This window comes from Hibiscus syriacus, unplaced genomic scaffold, assembly GCF_006381635.1.
Source record: "Hibiscus syriacus cultivar Baekdansim isolate YM2019G1 unplaced genomic scaffold, ASM638163v2 tig00112347_pilon, whole genome shotgun sequence".
NCBI classification, from domain to species: Eukaryota; Viridiplantae; Streptophyta; class Magnoliopsida; order Malvales; family Malvaceae; genus Hibiscus; species Hibiscus syriacus.
Window position 1 is genome coordinate 728,473 of NW_024063308.1, and position 9,086 is coordinate 737,558.

Genomic DNA, 9,086 nt, shown 5'->3' on the forward strand with positions numbered 1-9,086 from the left:
TTATTTATTATTTGGTGAATATTCTTTTCTACACCTGTGTTGTGATGTATGAAAGACAGGAAATTTTTTCCTTTGTTAACAGCTTGTGGGATGTTCCCATCTCAACCTTCATGACGTCGGACAGAATAGTGATTATCCTGTAGGTGCTCCAACAGATGATTCACAAGAAAAAATTCGTCCAAAAAACTAGAGAAAAAAATCTCTAGGGTTTAATAAAATATTATAAAATCAAAACCCATCCAAAATCAGTCCACAAGCCGGACTGTTATAGCCAAAAATCGTCTTTATTCGAATTTTTCCAAAAATAGCAAAATCCCGAAAATCACTCTAAATTGAAATTCGAAATAAAATAAGCAATCTCCAAAAAATCGGAACTAAATCGGATTTAAATTGACTTCCTAATTGACAATCGAAATATTACCATAAATAGTAAAAAATATCTAAATATAGTGATTCGGAGGGAAAAACGGCAGAATTTGAGGTTGAAAAAAAGGCCACATGGAGTACAGTTCAATGTGGAGAGCGTGAGCGTCGAAAAGAGCTTTTCGGATTGGGGTCTTATGCGCGATTTTGACACTTGTAGCCAAAGTTATGGTCAAAAAACTGAAACATACTCAAAACGACCCCAATGAGGAAAATGTCACAATCAATTCCCGCCTTTGCGCTGATCTACCAATTCATGGTATCTCAGCGCCATCAAGGTGCAATCTTACAGCTCAGCATCATCTGTCTCGGATCCCCCTGCATCACTTCACAACTATCCTCAAAACCTTCTAATTAGTCACGATAAACGTAAAATTTTATATTAAAAGTAGAATTTTAAAATTTTAAGAAGAAATAAATTTATAAAGGTAAACTACTTGAATGATCATAAAACTATGGGGTTGGTGTTGATATGACTACCATTTTCAAAATTACGTCAATATGATTACTTAACTATTTAATTGGTTTTAATATAGACATATGTCGTTAACATTTAACGGAAGTGCTTAAATGACAATTAACAAAATTGATATAATTACATATTTGATCTTTAATACTTGTACATTCAATCAATTTGGTCTTAATTTTTAATTTAATTTAATAAATTAACCCTTCAATCAGGATGTGACATGTATTGAGGATCAAATATATAATTATACCAATTTTGTTAACTGCCACATTAACACTTCCATTAAATGTTAATGCATGTGGCTATATTGAATCCAATTAAATAGTTAAGTAGTCATATTGACAAAATTTTAAAATTGGTGATCATATCAACACCAACTCTATAGTTAGGTGGTCATTCAAGTAGTTTACCCAGTTTATAAAACTAGGCAAAAAATAAATTTTCAACAGAAAATATACAGAAGAAAATCTAAAATATATGATAATTTTAAATTTTCAATGGACGACTGTCCCACCCGTCCCCTCGATCCATCCCCGATGATGATGGTATTACCAATAAACTATATCATATGGAATTATGTTTGAATATGTATCAAACGTAAATATTAACTATAAATTCTTTAAAAATTTTGACAATCTCTTAAATTTTTTAAATTGGTTTTACCTTCTCCTTTTATTTTTTGGAATAATACCAAAATTAGCACATAGCATTTATTAAAATAGTCATTTTGATCCTATTCTTTTTTTAACATTTTGACCCTCGATATTTCATTTTGGGGCAAAAAGGTCCCTAAAGTTTGTTTGGACAGTCATTTTAGCCCTTTTTCATTTCTTTCTGGAGCATTTTGACCCTCAATGTTTCATTCTAGGGTAAAAATATCTCTATTTTGAAACGTTAATAGTTTGTTAATTAACGATTTTCATTCACAAATGAGTTCCCCCCCCCAAATAAAACATTGATAGCCAAAATGCTCCAAAAAATAATAGGAGTCAAAATGATCATTTTTGTAAACGTTGGGGAATTAATTTTGACATTATGCTTTTACTTTACTTAAATAGTCTGGGTGATTATAAGGGCTTTTGTCTATTTAAATTTTTTCTTTTTCATTGATAATGCACACAAATCCTGTAGACACAATTATTCAAATTTGGATCTTCTAGGGAGAACAATATTTCTTTTTACCACTAAAGCAACTCAACACGTGTTCTTTATCTTCATCTTTAATATTACATTGCAACTCAAAACACATGGAAACAATGGCAGACATACATGTACTTCAAGGTGGGCATGAAATCTGAATTTCTTTATGTTAGTTGTTCATTTTACTGATAGTATCTACCCTAAATTTTATTTGCGCTTACTCCATATGAAAACTTCTATTATTAGTACATGTGTGCCCAGCCTAAAAAGTATTTCTGAATCCGCCACTGCATGGAAAACCTTTTTCCCCTTACATGTACAAGTCATTTTAACAATGTCAACAAAAAGCCTTCTAGAGAGATCATCTAACATGCATTACTGGCCATTTTTGTTTTCAGATACACAACCAAATTTGACATTTAAACGTAGACATTCAGCAAACACTAGAAGAAGATACAATAGAAAACCTTATCTTCTCATTAGGAAAACTAATTACCTACTTATCTTTCTTCTCATCATAACTTCCACCAATTCAAGCAACTTTAATAATCAAAATTAGAAATGGGACTGCACTTCCTTTTTCTCTTCCTAGTTTTATAAGATATCTATATGATAATTTAATGATTAATTCTTTGTTTATTATAAGTTTAAAGGAATAAACATTGATTAGGAGTTTTAAAGCTGTTTTATTTTACGGGGTAAAAATGAAACCTTCAACCACATACTATTTACATCTTACGGGTAAAAACGTTACTATAACCAGAACAATAATCGTCTTGGACTGGGTTGCAAAGCCAACGAGCTTGTTAAATGGAATATAATATTTCTTCTCTTAACATATGAAAAATATTGAACTTGTTAAATGAAGAGTTTAAACTAAATAACAAATGATTAATTTTAGGTGCAATTGAGTCTAATGATAAATCAACGTCTTTCATAAAAGGTAGTTAAATGGACAAACTTACGTAAATGATTTTATCAAATAAACCTTAAAATGAACCACCTTAAATACATTTAGTAAACTAATCTTCTGATATTAAATTTGATAAATTCATAAAGTGTGTTTTAATAAGATTACCTTAATCTTGTAATATGAATTAAATAAGAGTAAAAGATTCAACCTTACAAGTGTATATAATACATCATATGGATAAGTAAATATGTATATAAGAAGTATTTACATATTTTTATTTGACTATATGAATAGGTAAATTGGATACGAATGATTAAATCAATAAAAAAATAAAAGAAGAAGAAGATAAATAAAAGCGAGAAAATACTTATAATAGAAAATAAATTAAAATGGAAAGTACATTTTTATAATTAAAATTTCATCATTATTTAGATTTTCCTTTATGCAGAATTTATTATAGAATAATTATAACGAAAAATATATCTTTTATAAGCAAAGAATTTTTAAGAATTTCATTTTCCACCTTGATTTTGACCAATTAAAATATCTAAAGGATTATTTTTTCCGGAAAAAAAATAAATATACGTTTCAATCAAGTAAAAAAATAAGTAAATAGATACAAGGAACATATAAGTAAATTTTAAAAATTACTAGAATAAGGCTAAAATTTATATAAAAACATATTAAATCATTAAATTTGAGTAAGTTTGAATCCAAATAAATATATTCTTTAAGAACCAAAATATAACTATATGAATTTTTGTATATGATTTTGTTATACCTCCGTCAAAAAGTTTTTTACGCATCAATTTCATACTAAAAGACCTCTAGAGAACCTAGAAGTATCTCCAAATCTTTGGCATCTCATAAATTTCAGAAGATATAAAGGAAATGTCTATGGAAGAAAGACCTTGAAGGTATAACATCAATCGAAAATCTGTAACCTGTCGAAATTACTTTTGATAGATCCACATGACTTACCAAAATAAAATCCACCGTCATCTGATCGTATCTACTTAGTCTATTGGTCTACAAGTAACTATCATATCTTTAGACCCGACATCAACTCTAAGAACTACTATAGAACCTCTCAATCAAGACCAAATAAGGGATGTGACCTTAATAAAACCACTTCACCTTTATTCTCTTAAGTTCTACCTCCTCATGGACTCAAAACACTTTGACCATCGATCAATTTTTTTATCAACTACGACTATTATTTAAATCAAAAGAGTAAATCACCTACAACCGTCACAATCCTTTTACTCCATCAACTGGTAACAATCCTTTTACTCCATCAACTGGTCACAATCCTTTTACTCCATCAACTGGTCACAATCCTTTTACTCCATCAACTGATTTAAATTTGTTATTCTAATATTTTACTTATTTTTATTCTTTGCTTAATTTCTTTTTCTTTTCTTTCCTATTCGTCAAAGAAAAACATTGGTTTAACCCAAAAACCAAAGAAAGATAATTGCCTGCACGTGGCAAACCACCGTGTCAATTGGAAAAAGCAAGTCTTTCCATTGAGGGGCTAAATTATTATTATAGTAAGCCTTTAGCAGAAGCCTTCAGATTAAGGCATAATATATATATATATACATATTATTTGTACTTCCAATGGCATCGTTTATATATATATATACCTCTTCTATCTGTTCTGTTATCGGACAAATATTGTGAGTGGGAAAGATCAATTTCCTAAAGCAAAAACTTTGATGAACAAGGAGTGTATATCTTATATTTATGGCATGCCAACTGCTTCCAAATGTTTCAATGATCCAATCATTTCGTGTACTTTAACAGGTACTGCCTATGGAAGAAGCAGCAAGTCACCACCACCATCATCTTCACCAGAGGAGTCTCCTGGATCCAATCTGTTGAAAAACATCCCTGGAATTTTCAGACAGGATGTTTTGAATGAACATCATTCGAGCTTGTTGTGTTCAGGGTTCCGTTCTGTTCCCCCACATGGTGGTCTTGTTTCTGATATGCCATTGAACTTCCTGGATTCTTTTCCTAAACTGGATCGAGTTTTCTGAACCACCTACTCCATCGAAATTCCCCAGATTAACTTTGTTTTTGCAGGAACCTGCCATGTTAGATCCGACCACACGAGCCGTTGGCGAAAAGGGTGAGCCTGGATCAACCTTGTCCGAAAACCATTCATTCCAAATGCCTCAGCTTGGTCAGATTCAGTCTCAAACGGGGAATGAATGGCTTAGAATGAACCAGAGGTTGACAAGTTTTGAATCCAAAGGTTATAGTGATTATTGGCTTAGCACTACCAAGACTCAACCTATGAAGAACACTGGACGCATATTGCGAAATCGGGATCAAAAGGGTTCATTGTCATCAGTTTCATCATCATCTGGAAAGTTATTCAGAGGCGAAAGGAAAAGACATTGGGGGAAATGGGTTGCCGAGATACGACTTCCGAGAAATCGAACAAGGGTTTGGCTAGGGACTTATGATACTGCAGAAGAAGCGGCTATGGCATACGATACAGCAGCATACATGTTGCGCGAAGAATATGCACATTTGAATTTTCCGGATCTTAAGCATCAACTCAAGGACAATTCTTGAAAACACTGCTGCACTTCTTGAAGCCAAGATGCAAGCAATTTCACAAGGCATTGCAGGTAACAAGAATTCGAACAATCCACCGTCGGTTCAGCCAAATGTTGAAGATTTAAACCAGAACACAACAAAAAGAGAGTGGCAATTTGAGGAGAAGAGCAAGGCAGAATCTGAAATGAATGAGAATAACACTCAGGAATGTTTATCATCAGATGTGGATGTTGTTCAGTTAAGTAGAATGCCTTCATTGGACATGGACATGGTCTGGGATGCTCTTTTAGTCTCAAATTCCTGACATTTTTCATACATTTGAATTAAAAAGAAATTATTTGACTCGTATTTTGCAGTCTTGATTCATCTGTCTCCTAGCATATTTGTATCGGCTTTTACCATCAGTCATATTAAATCAAAATGTCCCATAGAACAGAACATGTCATTGTTTTGTCCAGATTTTGAGTTCTTTTTTCTTCTTGTGAGTGAATCTAGATATCGCACTTGAAAATTTTGTTGTGTTCTTTTAGCTATTTTGGACTAGAAATTGTGTTGCAAGAAGCTGGCAAAATCATGCTAGTTATAATTTTACAATACAGATGAAAAGATACTGGTTTTGAGCCTATTTCAAACTGGCCAACAGTTGTATCAGAATCAAATTACAACTAGATTATATTATTATTAGCAAGATTTTTATCAAAGGAAACCAAATAGACAACAGAGAATTCACACTGTAAACAAGAAAATTTGAAGACATGAATGAAATCATATATCTATGTTAAGCATAATTTTTCTTGATGCATGTCTACACTTGTTTGTCAACTACAGTCTACAGATGAGGCCTCCAATAAACTAGTTGAGAGATCTTTAGGCAAGGGTTGGGACTGGGGATTTCTCCCCACAAAACTTACCCAAGCCAGTAAAATGATCCTCCCCTCATCCCATCCAAGGAAATAAAACCTTCTGCTGATAGAAAAAAAAACTAATTTTTTACACAAAAAAAGAAGCTACCATGAAGGTGAATCATAAACTATATTAAAACTTACTTCATGGTCGAAAAGTTTACATTAACATTAGCGGATTTTTTGTGTCCACTTTGCATTGGTTCTTTGTTTGTCTCGGACAAAACATTACCCACGTTATCTTCACCCTCAACCCTAAACTTTTCAATCACTAGGACCTGAAATCTCTACATCTTCGTTTATAGGTTTACCGCTGACCCCTGCAACAAGATATTCTTCCCTATCTAATTCCTTATCTCTAGTTTTATCGTCTTCGGAATCACTTCCATCAGAGCTGCTATAATGTTCCCGAGTCTCAGGAGAATCACCACCTTCGGTTTCGTCAAGCTTCATATCTGCTTGTTTCATTTCTACATCTGGTTCTGGAAGTCGTTGCTGTAGGGGCACTGCATCACTGATAACTTGACCTGCCCTTAATCTTTCCCTGTAATCCTCCATCTCGATTCTATACCGTTCTTTATCTTTCAGAGCTTTATCTTGATAGACCTGAACAATGACAAAAGCCCAAGCAAGAAGTTAAAACTTAGCATAAAACATGTTTAGTTCATTAATTACAGTAAATAAACGGTTCTTACTGTTTTTTCTGATTCAGTTAACTTGTTCCATAATTCACCAATCATTCTACTAATCTCTCTGTCCTTTCCAGGGTAAAGTGGTTTCAGTCTTGCATGTTGCTCGGCAAAAAAGAAATTATACCCACTCCTGTTAGGTTTTGGATGAGCAGGATCCCTGCGTTTTATCTTGAATTTCTTCCTAAGCCTCCGACGTTGCACACCTGAAGAAGCATGAGCGGTCTCACTCTTGCCGCCATATACACCATATTGATGTGGCACTTGGGTTGCTGCATCCTGTGAAGCTTGATACAAGACACCTTTTAACTTCTCCGAACCAATGGTGACAGTAACAAGATAGCCACTCTTGAATTTCCCATCAATCACCCCAATCACAGGATAGCCTGCTGTAAGTGCTGGCCTTATTGCTGTATCAACTAAAACACTTTACTGGAATTGACCAAATCATGAAACTCTAGAAAGACAGACTACATGATAGAAGGGGAATGACCAACAATTTTAGGGGTGAAAACATAAAAAGCCAGTTTCAATCAGCATATAAAAATCTAAAGGCACCTGCACGCGACTCAGCAATATTTACTCTTGGTTGCTGGACAGTTGGTGCATAAATTTCTACGGCTGGCCGCATTGCCCCATGACTAGGAATCGGTGGAATAAGTTGGTTTCGATGAGGATCTGCATATATGGATTATCATATAATATTAAGATTAATACACTTAACATTTATTCAAGAAGAGTTTGAGTTCTCAATTTGCATACCGGAAGGAACAGGGATCCAACCACGGGCTTTAAAGAAGTAGATTTGTTCATAGTGATGAAGCAGAGAAACATAGTACTTGCGCAGCACAAAAGATGCATTTGTAGCAGTGGAAGGGAAGTTGAAAATAGCAGTCACTTCCTTCCATCTCCGTTCTCTTACAAGCTACAAGATCAATTTAAAACACAACCATTTGAGCATCAGAGTACAGCGCTAACGATGTTATAACATCGATAACGAGGGATGAACAGGATGTATACAAATAGTACTACCACTACAAACTACAAAGTCCAATTTTTAACTCGAAACATATTCAATAATAATAATAGTAGCAACAATCAACACCAGTATGCAACTGCACAAAGTTATTGAGCAGAAACTAGACTCTCATCCTAGTATTTCTGGTGGAAGATTGCACCATTCATATTTAACATTTGAACACAAGCATGTTGAAATCTCATGTATGAATGGAAACAACCATAAAACGGATGGCACATTGAAACATATGATGTATGATGGTTTCACCTTACCTTTTCAATTCCACCACGAGATGTTACCTCCACAAAAAGTTTGTGTAGAGCCAACTCCTTCCCTCCAATGATGGGAATCCTACACCAAAGTAGAGGAGGGAAAGGAAATTGTCAAAAATTAAGTCTAGAAAGTAACACCATATGCATGTATATGCATGTTATGATGTTCACATGTATAGATATAGGGAGGCTATATTGTACTTATATGACTCCAAGTCAAGCCAGACTATATTGCTGAGGTAAATAAAACACTACACTTACAAGTTAGGGAACCAAAAGCATCAAGAAGAGAACATAGGCACCGGAGAAGAAAACTTACATGAACTTGGTTCCCATGGTGCCATGGAGCTTCTTCAAAGTAGCCAGAAAAAGGCTAGGACTAGCAACAACATCTTCATATCTTGCCAGAGGTGGTGGATATGGAGTATAGCTAGACACTGGTTCCTTCATAGGCACATCAGTCTGCTTGGCGAAAGAAGGTGATGCCATATCCAATTCCTTTTGTTTTCAGAATTTCACACTTGACAAATCCTTCGCTGTTCAAACAACCAACAAAATCCACCATTAACTGACCTTTTATTGCTCTATAAACTTAAATGCAAGTGAAGGGGAAAAATCCAACGACAAACGACACTGTTCAACTAGAAATTAAGTCAGAGTAAAAGGAACCCCACAAGGCCAAATAG

The 9,086-nt window shown here is 34.0% G+C and overlaps 2 pseudogenes; one reads left to right on the forward strand and one right to left on the reverse strand.

Annotated features, from left to right (window-relative positions):
- Positions 1–878: 878 nt before the first annotated feature.
- LOC120178353 lies at positions 879–5,823 on the forward strand (annotated as a pseudogene).
- Positions 5,824–6,561: 738 nt separating this feature from the next.
- On the reverse strand, positions 6,562–8,736 carry LOC120178354 (annotated as a pseudogene).
- Positions 8,737–9,086: the final 350 nt, after the last annotated feature.